We start from the raw sequence: 12856 nt of genomic DNA, 5'->3' as shown, positions 1-12856 counted from the left end.
AGAAAGAGGAGAGAGGAAGAGAGATAGAGAGAGAGAGAGAGCGTGACTGTGCACATTTTTACAATACGCTTTCCTTGTTTGTATGTTTTTTTGTTTTTTGTTTGTTTTTTCTTTTTGTTCTATGGGAGGTGGAGCTGTGTGTCTAACAGCAAGGGGGATTTTCCTTTTCATGAATACATATCAGAAATTTTGTTTGTAGAACCGAATCAGCCATAGAGTTGCTAGTTCGAACCTTACCATCACAGCTTAGCGCTCAAAATCTTAGTCCACCTAAGTCTGAATTCCTGCTGTTGTGTCTCCTTGCATCTCAGATCAGCTCTGATGACGCATTTCATAATCAAAGCATTCCAGTCATGATCATCTTGTCTTTTATTGTCTTTGATTAAGACTTACTGTGTGGAGGGTCATAGACACTAAGGTGTGGTTTGAAAGGAATTTAGCTTCTCATTCTAGTATGTAAATGAGATTATAGAGAGGCTTATTCATTGGTTCACGCACGACTCGACAATGTCTTGAGAGTGAATATGGCAGATGGAAACTGTGTGGAAGCCTGTCGTATATATGAATGCGTGTGTATGTATATGTGTATGAATATACTCTCTCTCTCTCTCTCTCGATTTCTCTCTCCCTCCCCTATCTTTCTCCCCTCTCTCTCCCACACTTTCTCTCCCCTCTCTCTCTATCGTTCCCCCTCTCTCTCTCTCTCTCTGTATGGGTATCTTTGTGCTTCTCCCCAGACTGCTTGATAACACAACTGATGATTGTTTATGTTCCCGTAACTTAGCGGTTCGATAAAATATTTCGATAGCATAATTAATGAATTTTTAAAAATATGTTCAGAGATCGATTTGTTCGACTAACACCTTCCAGGTGGTGTCCCAGTAAGGCCGCAATCCAATTACGAAATGAGTAAAAGAAAAAAAATAATAATAAAGGAATTATGGCCCTGTAGACGTGCAATGACGAAATGGATGTTGCCTTGGCTATTCAAACACAAAAGAAAGAAGGAAAACATTCGCCTTCAATCACAAGATTGGCGTTTTGCTTATATTTCGGTCGTAATACCAATTCTGCTTCGTTGTAGCTGATATAAATAGATACCAGATCAAGACTAGTAAGGTTCTTAGCTTTGGTAGGGAAGGGAGAGTCTTGAAGATGACCCACCATCTGGACGTCCTGCAACTGTCAAGCAAAACATTGATCTAGTTCACCACATGTTGATGGATGACAGGCGATTGACTATAAATCAATCAGACAATTAGCATATCTCGTGAAAGAGTTGAGAATATTCTGCACAATGAACTTCTCATGAGGTAGGTTTCTGCTCAGGGGTTGCCATGTCTTCTGACATCTGATCAAGAGCGCACCAGGCTGATCATATCACTGGAAAACCTGACATTGTTTGAAGCAGATCTAGCTGGTTTCTATGAGTGCTTCCTACGACAGAATGAGACAATCGATGCAGTGGAAACATCCCTCCTCACCTGCTCCAACGAAGACCAAGGTCATCCTCCCTATTCTCCCGATTTAGCCTCATCTATCATTTCTTCATGGTAAAGCATTTGATAGGAACCAGTATCACAGTGAAGATGACGTCATATCTGCTGGTGATGAATGTTTTGACCCGCAGGATGAAAGATTTTTCACCAAAGAAATCCAGGCACTGCAACACCGATTAATGAGGCGTGTGGGCCACAAGGGGACTATGTTGAAAAATAACTTCATTTGGTCACATTCCATGAGAATATTTTGGTCAGCCTATGAACTTTTCAGCCGATCCTCGTATTTTCACTGTTATTATTTAACACCAGGTTTCACTTTCGCTGTTATTGTTGGCTTTTCTTTTCATTGTATAGCCCCAGGTCAGCTTAGTAAGACTAGCTACATGATCAAAGGCATTCAAAGCTGTGATCATTCCGCCATTTTCTAATGTACAGTGAATCAATGACTACAAACAAAGTGTTCTCTTCTAAGACGATGGGATATGATTTGAGGGAGATTTGGTTGCAATTTCTAGCAGTTTAAACGAGCGTGCAGAGGGCGCCTCTTTGGTTCAGGTGCAGACTTTTCATGCTTTGTAAGTCGTATTCTTATGCTACTGAATATAATGAAGAGTAATATAGTAATATGTAATTATTTTGTTTGTTTATTTATTGATTAAATTGCCATTTTAGTTGACTGAAGCCAAAGTTCTTGGTAGTTGGTACACAATCGGGGTAGTTTTGCAGCTGGTTTCAAGGGTGATGGAAGGATCTGGTTGCAATTTCATAGTGCATTAGGCTATGTCTATATTTGTAGAAATATGGGCTAGCCATGAAGGCTTAAGGGTATAAAAAGATGTACCCTTGCGGCTCTTTATTCGGTATTCGGGAAAGCCCTTTCATAATATACCATAGAGTTTGAAGGGTAATGTGTGTGTGTGTGTGTGTGTGTGTGTGTGTGTCTGCGTGCGTGTGTCAAAAAACAAATGCAAGAAAGTATTTTGAGAACTTTATCAAAGGTCAAATATAAGAAAATATTTTCGTTTTTTGGCCAAAATACGCTACCGGTTTCAATCACTAAAAAAGTTGATTTAGTCAAGCTAAATGAAACACATGAACAAAATAAGAATAAACATAAACAAAAACAAATTACACGAACGTATATAAACAGAAGATACAAATATTACAGGCATTTCCCCACCACACACACACACTAACTAAACATAGACGCACATAGAGATATACGCATGCGCAAATGAAGACACATACAATAGAAATACAAAATGGCTGACCGTTAGTAAGGAGAGACACACAAATAAGAAAGAAGAAAGCAAAGGACCACTGATGCGGTCACAGGAGTGTGACGAAGGAACTCTGGCCGAAATAAGTTTAAGTTTAATGCAAAAATAAATAACACTGAAGCAAAGTAACACCAAATATATAGTGCGTGTGTTTTTATTGGCTAAACTGGCAAAATGACCATTCCGAAATACAACAATATATATATATATATATATATATATATATATATATATATATATATATATATATATATAGGCGTAGAAGTGGCTGTGTGATAAGTAGCTTGCTTACGAACCACATGGTTCCGGGTTCAGTTCTACTGCGTGGCACCTTGGGCAAGTGCCTTCTACTATAGCCCCGGGCCGACCAAAGCCTTGTGAGTGGATTTGGTAGACGGAAACTGAAAGAAGCCTGTCGTATATATGTATTATATATGTTTATATGTATGTGTGTATATGTTGTGTGTCTGTGTTTGTCCCCCTAGCATTGCTTGACAACCGATGCTGGTGTGTTTACGTCCCCGTCACTTAGCGGTTCGGCAAAAGAGATAGAATAAGAATAAGTACTGGGCTTACAAAAGAATAAGTCCTGGGGTCGAGTTGCTCGACTAAAGGCGATGCTCCAGCATGGCCGCAGTCAAATAACTGAAACAAGTAGGGTTCCTCCATCTGTGGCGATGACAGGCATTGCTCACCCAGTCGGTCTCCTGCTTATCACAGGACACAATCCTTAAATCGCCCACGCATTCCACTCTTCTTTCTCCACGCGACTTATGTTATCCAAGAGAAAAGCAAACGCCGATACAGTTTGGCACCAGTGATGTCGCAACTCATTTCTACAGCTAACCAAACTGGAGTAACGTGAAATGAATACATACATACATAAATCTCTCTATATATAAACGGCAGTTTGTCTGTGTGTGTTTCTGTGTGTCTGTTAGGTTGTACCCTCACCCTGACCACGGCTTTCAACCGATTCTGATGAAACTTGACACACACATAGCCCAATGTCATAATTCAAAACTAACGCAGCGAAAATTTTAAAAAGTTCCCCAGTTCTGAAGAAAATCGATAAATTCGACATGGGGTCGAGAATCAGAAACACAAACCACAGACTGTCTAGGGGACGCAACTCGACCTTTTTAACTAAAAAAAAATTACCATCATTTTTTTTCCATTTTTTGGCTATAACTCTCTAAAAATGTTTTATAGTTATTTCCCTTACAAACCCGAGCAATGCCGGGCGATACTGCTAGTACATAATACATGCATACAAAAATATTGTTGGAGCAAACGGGAGAAAAGATACTCAATGCTTGTTATAGAATATATTCCTGAACTTTCTTCCTGCTAATGCCGTTTATGCCGCTCCTGAAAGTTTCTGCGTCTTGCGATTTTTCTTCGGTCAGCGAAGTATGTTGTAAAACAGAAAATATTGATATACAATTGAAATTCACAACGGTGTTCAAACATAGCTAACCTCATTGGTTAACCCAAATCATACGTGGTTTGTGCATAAATCAGGTTTAGAAATCAATATCAAGCTATACAATAGTAGGCTTAATTTACCGTTACAAGTAAAGCAGTAATTAAAAGACGTAATTGTATCCCAAACTCTGATTGTTATGAACCAATATGCACATTTGTAAGTGCGTTAGATTAAAATAGCATTACGTATAATATGTGTAATGTATACAAGGCGGCGAGCTGGCTGAAACGCTAGCGCACCGGGTGAAATGCTTAGTGGTATTTCGTCTGTCTTATGTTCTGAGTTCAAATTCCGCCGAAGTCGATTTTGCCTTTCATCCTTTCGGGGTCGATAAATTAAGTACCAGTTACGCACTGAGGTCGATGTAATCGACTTAATGCCTATGTCTGTCCTTGTTTGTCCCCTCTGTGTTTAGCCCCTTGTGGGTAATAAAGAAATAGGTATTTCGTCTGTCTTTACGTTCTGAGTTCAAATTCCGCCGAGGTCGACTTTGCCTTTCATCCTCTCAGGGTCAATAAATTAAGTACCAGTTGCGTACTGGGGTCGATCTAATCGACTGGCCCCCCTCCCCAAAAATTTCTGGCCTTGTGCCTAGAGTAGAAAAGAATATTTGTAATACATATAAAAACATGGAACTCGCTGACAAAAATTCCTAAGATTAATACCAATCACGAGATCTTCCTTGACCAATCAAAACGTATCCAAAATAGATACTAATTGAGACCACATATAAGGCAATAGTCGACCTGGGACTTTAATAGAAGACACTTGTCCAAGGTGCTGCGCAGTGGGACTGAACCCGAAATCAATAGTTGCAAACCACACAATCATGTCAGCGCCTACTCACACACACACACACTCTTTCTCTCTCTCTTTCTCTTTCTCTCTCTCTCTTCTCTCTCTCTCTTTCTCTCTCTCTTTCTCTCTCTCTCTCTCTCTCGCACAGTCTCTCTCTCCCTCACATACATACATACATACATACGCAGATAGTAAGTTTGTGTGTGTATACATCTAAGCTCATGACTCCCTATGTACGTACACACATAATGAAATACACTCGGTAATAAACAGGACCACCTGCATGAGAGGTCGTTTAGCTAAACGAATTAGAATATAAGATAAAGCGATAACCGCCATATGACAATCCGTTAACCAACCTCTTTATCTCACATATTTTTTACTTTCTTCCTACACTCGTCACCTGAGGAGCTCTCTTCCTAGTCAAATATTTACGCAAGAGCCTCATATATCTACAAGGAAGAGAATGTTTATCAATAAATTAAAAAATATATTTCGAATATCTTTGATGTTAGAAACCTGTCTCTTATTATCGGCCATATTACCTCTTCTTTCGTTCATGAATGAAATTATAAAAATAAAACAGAGCTAGCTTAACTAAACTTGTCAACAAAGCTGACGATTAACTGGTTTCTCACCGAATAACATACTTAAATCTACTTGTTTAAGGTTTAATATATAACTGACAACGTGGTAGTGACGGTCGTCTGTTGTTGTGCTTTCTTGACCTTTGGCCATCTTTATTATCATTATTTGATTTTCAGCAGAAACAGTTTAACTAGGGATTACATGCTTTGCTGTATTTGATTATCATCTCTAGTCGCCCTGAGTTCAATTCCCTGCAACGTCTCCCCTTCTTCTTCTTCTTCTTCTTCTTCTTCTTCTTTTCTTCTTCTTCTTCTTCTTCTTCTTCTTCTTTCTTCTTCTTCTTCTTCTTCTTCTCTTCTTCTTCTTCCTCTTCTTCTTCTTCTTCTTTCTTCTTCTTCTTCTTCTTCTTCTTCTTCTTCTTCTTCTTCTTCTTCTTCTTCTTCTTTGTCAGAAACCGATGGTGGTTGTCCCTGAAAAGGCTGATTAGATCAAAATCAATAGGGTTTAACAAAGAGTTAGTGATAGAGAAATTTAGAATAAACGAAGATGTAGTTAGGAATCTAGAAGAGGAACTTAAGAAAGGCAACGTGACCGACGCGCAGGCAGTGAGATTGATTTCGACAAATTTTCAACGCGATGCACTAAGGTTGCTCCGTCAGAGCTAGGATGCGTACAATAAGAGATGAAGGAAAGAAAACCATTCTACTGGCCAAGGTGGAAGAGTTACAAAGTGCAACAAAATCGCAATACGGTCTTTCGTGCTGATGTTGAAAGCGGATACTGGCAGCTTTTCCGCGGAATTTCGCTAAAATATTCTGGCTTGGTGGCGTGTCGGGGATGGAGGTGAGGGCTTGCTGTGGGTCTAGACTGTGGGTGCAGATTTCTGCAATAACAGCTGATGAAATGCGGGAAGTGTTAGCTGCCGACATGGAGGAGAAATCACTGTGGCAGGGTGCTCTGACTTGCAAGCTTTATATTCCTACTCTTAACTTTCTGCAGGTGTCTTCTGTAACTGGTTGCAGAACAGGAGAAATCTCAGCAAGCCGTGTGTAAATAAGAGCCCGAACAAGAGATGGCTGCACGGACATGATTTTAGATCCGTAACTCTGTTAAACGTAATGTTCCAGATTTGGGTCAAGATGTTTGCCAAGAGGTTGGTGCTTGTTATTGGTGGTCTTGTCGGTGATACGCAAACCTGTGCCATTCAGACAGGTCTATCCATGACAATCTCCACCTTATGCAACACATCAAACAATTGACAAGGAACCTGGTATAGATGGGGCCATAAATTGTTGCAATGTACATCGACAATTATTTGTGGAAACCATTCAGTCTCCCCTTCTATAAGTATTAACCCAAGCGCCAATACTACAGAAGTTGATGTTTCGAGAGCCATCCCACATGAATTAAGATTGGGACGATCATGTTTTTATATGTGGATGGCATCATCATAATCATGTCGCGTACCAAACACATCATGGTCACTGGCACTACTCTAGGGAATTTGAAGCAGTGTTTGGAGCAAAAATAACCCAGAAAATTCATTAGGCCTATATCTCCATATCTGGAGATGCAGGTCCATATCGTCCAACACCGTCGTGCAGCGCTGGAAGAGCAGAGCGATTACATTACAACCAGGGTGGTGGGAGTAATTTGCCTATTCGAGATAAACTCTAAAAGCACAGAAAAACCCTCAACAGGGCCTGCTCGAGATGCGCGCTGAGTGACAAACCGACCTGCACACACACACACACACACACACACACACACACACACACACACACACACACACTCACACACACACACACACACACACACTCACACACACACACACACACACACACACACACACCATACACACACACACGTTCACTACCCGAAAATTTTTGAATTGTGGAGTAATTTCGAAAACTTGTAAAGATATTATGGAGTTATGTAGAACGTTATAAAGATATTCCTGCCACCCTACTTTGAGTGGGGAGAATAGGCAATCATTATCTGTCTGGTGGGCTTATTGAGAATGGTAATGTGGTGGACCGGATTGAAAGCGGTGTCGATAAAATAAGTACCAGTTGAACATTGGGGTCGATGTAATCGATTTCCGCTTCCACCGAAATTGCTGGCTTTGTCCCAAAGTTTGAGATGGTTATTAATTTTGAAGACGTCACGCAGTATTCAATATCGTGATGTTTTACATTGAAGATATTCTGTCTACTTCTAAAGTGTCCAGATTGGGTGGTATTGAACCCAATACTCCGACAACAGGGGCAAACTTTATGTTTGACTTTTGAAGATGTCACATCTCAGTGATCTCAATTCTCAGGTCTCCATATTGATCAATTTTTCATATGTTGATCTCCTGGCACTGCCACGTTCATTATTAGGCATTCTTGTTTGTCCCTCCCAAAGGTTACTATATCCGGCCTTCACCTTAAGGTGGAGGACACTATGCTTAGTCATCATCTTTCGGGTAGTGCGGTTGAGTTGGTTGATCTCTGCTCGTATACATCTCAGAATGGATGTACTATAGCGGACTACAGCAACAGCCCATATGTTGATGGCGGCCACAAGGTTTCTTGCGTTGAGTTTTGACTTCAAGAGAAATTTGAGCCACTTCAAATATGCAGTGGTGATCTTGCTCTTCATTTCTCTGAGCAAGATATTGTCCAGCTCCAGGATCTCAAGATGTTTGTACCCCATCATTCGGGTTTCCCATTCGTTCTCCTTTTGGCAATTCTATGCCCCTACGATCTGCTCTTTTCCCCCATTTCAAAGTGAGCAGTGCACACTCTGAGATCCCGAATTCCATCCCTATATCCTTGTTGCACATCAGCACAGTCTCAACCAGCCTCTCCATTTTGGGCTCTGTTTTAAGAGTTTAAGACAAGCGATGGGCTTTGCTCTGCTCTCATGTCAATTCCGATTTCTCTGACTTATTTCTCGAACTTGGTTGTTAGTGTTCCGAGTGCCCCTACAGCTACTGGAATGACAGACACACTCCTTATAGTCCACATTCTTGCAATTTCGTCTTTTAGTAATTTTACTTTTCAATCTTTTCTACTTCTTTGTCATTTATGTGTGCATCTCCTGGCATTGCAATATCTAGAATCTTGATTTCCTTTTTTCCTCTATATACTACAACAATATCTGGTCTCTGAGCCTCGATTAGGAAGTCACATTGGATTGTAAAATCCCACAGTAACTCACATTCCTTGTTCTCGGTGACTCCTTCTGGTTCATGTTCGTACCATTTCTGCGCTCTGTTCAGGCCATACTTTACACATAACCTCCAACTGGACGAACTTAGCCACGTTATCATGCATCCTTTTGTAGTATATTTGGGCCAACTTGCTCACACTATGTGAGATTGCTTCCTTTCTACTGCCACACATCCTACAAAGGGGTGATTCGCTACACTTATCTATTTAGAACTTAGTGTAATTAGTCCTCAGAACTTGTTCCTGGGCGCTGCATATCAATGCCTCATTGAATCCTTTCAGATCACTTTTTCTTAGCAATCTCCAAGTGTTGATCTTGTCGTTTCCTTCGATTTCTCTAAGAGTTTTGCCCATGCATTGGTTTCGTTTGTCAGTTGTTTACTCTTTCTTCTTCAGCTTGTTTCTTAAATATTTGTGTGTGTATCACATTTCGTTAGGAATTATGTTGTTAATTCAAACAGTGGCAAGCAAGAATTCACTCTGCTATTTCATGTACCATCTTAGACTGTTCTTCTCATTGACAACAAAGATCTTGCATCCTAAGGAAACAGCCCATATATTCATTGTCCTGATTTTGTCTTTTTCATTGTTTCCTTCCCATAATTAACTTGGTTCTTCTCAAACATTCTTGCATAAAGCTTTCCCTTTTTTTTTTCTCTTCTTCTTTCAAATTTGCTTCCATTTCTTGCCGAGTGTCTTCCCGACTCCTAGGGCAAAGAAACTCATAGTATACATTGGTAGGCCATTAAACTAAACTCAATAGTTCGTTCATTTTTTTTTTTTAAAGTTAAATTAAAATACATGGGTAGTAATAGTTCTCACAGCGACAATGCTCTTCTCAATACGTGTGATGTACCAGTTAAGACAATCTTTTGCACTTCTTGCAGGGATGGTAAGCCAGGGATCATTCTCATATAATTTTCGGTTCCCTTCTTGATCATTCCTAGTGCTCCTACGATCACTGGTATTGTAACCGCCTTGAGATGCCACATTTTCTCAATTTCAATGAGCAGGTCTTTATATTTTCTGAGCTTGTCAAACTCTTTCGCCGAGATATTATGATCACAGGGGATGCTCATGTCAATCAATAAGCAAACTTTATTGTTTTTGTCTTTCACAACAATATCTGGTTTATTGGCTTTGATGGTTCGGTCTGTATGTACTGGAAAGTCCCACAGAATCGTTACACTTTCTCCTTCAGTTACAGCTTCAGGGTGATGATTATACCACTTGTCGGCAGTTTTGATATTGTAATGCCGACTTATTAGCTAGTGTAGATATTGGCCAACTCTGTCATGTCTTAATTTTTCGCCAATTCATATTTCAAGATCATTATACTTGCTCAGTTTTTGGTAGGTCTTGACAGATATATTTATATTGATTGGGACAGTCATACAAATGAGGACGCATGATTTTTGTCTGAAGTCTTTCAATATAATGTCTGGCCTGTTCGCATCTATCATTCTGTTGGCTTGAATGGCGAAGTTCCAGAGGAGTGACATGTGATCATTTTCAAGCACTGGAGGTGGTTTGTGTTCCCACTAGTTTTTATCATGGGGCAGGTCCAGGCTTTTGCAAATTACCAAGTGAATATATTGTGCTACTCTATCATGGCTGTGGAGATACTCTGTAGGCGCAAGAACATGATCAATGGTTTCATTTTGTTGTTGAAATACATGACATGTTGGGCAGCTGCCGTTTTTTAATATGTTGACCTGGTAATTTCTTGTAGGTAGGCATTGATCTTGAGCTGCTATGATAAACCCTTCTGTTTCAAATTACATCAGAGTTTTTCAGGTAGGTTACTAGGTCAATTGTGGCAATCTTCATTGTTAATTCTAGTTGTAAAAGTCCACGGCCACTCTCTTTTCTTGGCAGATAAAGTCATTCTATATCTGCCTTAGAGTAGTGCATTCTATGCATTGTCAACAATTTTCGCATTTTTCTGCCAAGATTACATATTTCAGTAATTGGCCAGTTAATGGTATTGAAACTGTAAGTCACGACTGGTATGGCTAAAGTATTGATCGCTTCGATCCTGTTTCTTGCATTCAGCTCTGTCTTGAGTATTGCCCTTACCCTGCGATAACATTCTCTTCTGATCCTTTCCCTCATCACTGAATCACTGATTCCGTCCCCTCAAGTACCCCCCTAGGTATTTGTAGCCTTCCGCTTGTTCTAATTCCTTTATGACTTTCTGTTGGTCAAGGTTAACATTGGATTTTTCTGTCATTTTTCTATTGATAAAGGTAGCTTTTGCACATTTATCAAGGTCAAATTGCATCCTGATGTCATCACTGAATTGTTTAACAATTGCTAATAAGCCCTGTAGTTGTTGGTCATTTGTTGCAAAGAGCTTTAAATCATCCATGTAAATGAGATGATTCATATTTTTACCAAACATTTTATAACCGTATTGTGCATCATTGAGCAATTTCGGGATAGGTATTAAGGCTAGACAAAAGAGAAGCGGTGACAGACAGTCACCTTGGAAAATGACACGTGGAATTTTTAATTCTCCAGCATTTAGAGATTCATTGTCACTGTTCAAAGCCTGTGTGGTTCTCCATGATCTCATGCTTACAGACAAAACGTTTCGCAATGTAGGAGCTATTTTATGCATTTCCAGACATTTCTTAATCCAGCTATGTGGTAGACTATCAAAAGCATTTTTATAGTCAACCCAGGGTATTGACAAGTTTTTGTGTCATTTGTGACACTATTCTAAGATCATTTTATTGATGAGTTGCTGAACCATAGGACCCACGTTTACATCCTTTTTACTCATTATGGAAAGTCAGACCTAAGTAGCTGAATTTGGTTTTGAATACGCTGTTACCAAGGAGACTTTTTGTGGGAATGTTGTCGTTTTCTAATCTTTTCACCACATAGAATCGTTGTGATGTTCGCGGATGCATCGTACATGTGATTCAGATCTGTAATATCAGCATCATTAGCTGAAATTATATCCTTAAGTGCAAGGCGGATTTTACCAATTATTTTCAGGTTTTGACTAGAATTGCGAACTTTTGGGAGAGTGTTGCGTTCATTCATACTGGTTCTTTAATTTAGTTCTGTTGGGTCAATTTCTGTGTGACTTTCTTCATCTATTTGATTTTCATCTGCCTTAGTGTTTATGGTTGGTTCAGACAGTATTTCACTTTGATTATCAGTTACATTAACTCCTTCAATCATTACTGCGTTTTTATCAGCCCTAGGCTGGTCTATAATCATTTCCTCTGTAGTGTCTTCTTTAGCTCCAGCTTCGTTCCTTTTATCCCTTACTGCTTGTTTAATTTGGTCAGTCTCTACTTCAGTTTGTAATTTCTTTTTCATAATGTTTCTTCTGACTTTGGCCCACAAGTCGCTATCGGGTGTAACAGTGTCACCATCATTGGCTTAAGTTTCATTCTCACCGTTATCCACAATATTTTGTTTTTTCATTGTTACTCATATGAGGTAGCGATTATCAGGTTGCGCAATTACCAGTGTTTTTCTTGTGACACCATCACTAGATATATCATTATGAGCCCATAAGGAGACTCCACTCGTTTCCTTTCATTATAATTATTTTTATCATCACTGATATCACTGGTATTATTGTTTTTATGTGTAGTAATAGCAGTGGTTGCAGCAACAGCAACATTAGCAGGGGTGGGGTAGTGGTAAGGGTAGTATTTGGGCCCTAGATTCCTGTGCTATCATACTAGTAGTAGTTGTAGTATTATTGTAGTATTAGTAGTATTTAGTATCAACAGCGGCATCATATTATTATTATTATTATTATTATTATTATTATTATTATTATTATTATTATTATTATTGAGTGAGAGAGCAGTGCATGCCATCAAAGTGACACTGGGGTACAAATATACGAAGCCCAGTATACCCATCATGACTACCCGTCTGATAAGGATATACCAGGTACATGCATCACAACCATATGTGCGTGACATGGTGATCTCATAATAAGATAAACAG

This window comes from Octopus sinensis, unplaced genomic scaffold, assembly GCF_006345805.1.
Source record: "Octopus sinensis unplaced genomic scaffold, ASM634580v1 Contig18641_ERROPOS877441+, whole genome shotgun sequence".
In the NCBI taxonomy this organism is placed as follows: Eukaryota; Metazoa; Mollusca; class Cephalopoda; order Octopoda; family Octopodidae; genus Octopus; species Octopus sinensis.
This window is presented reverse-complemented; position numbering follows the sequence as displayed.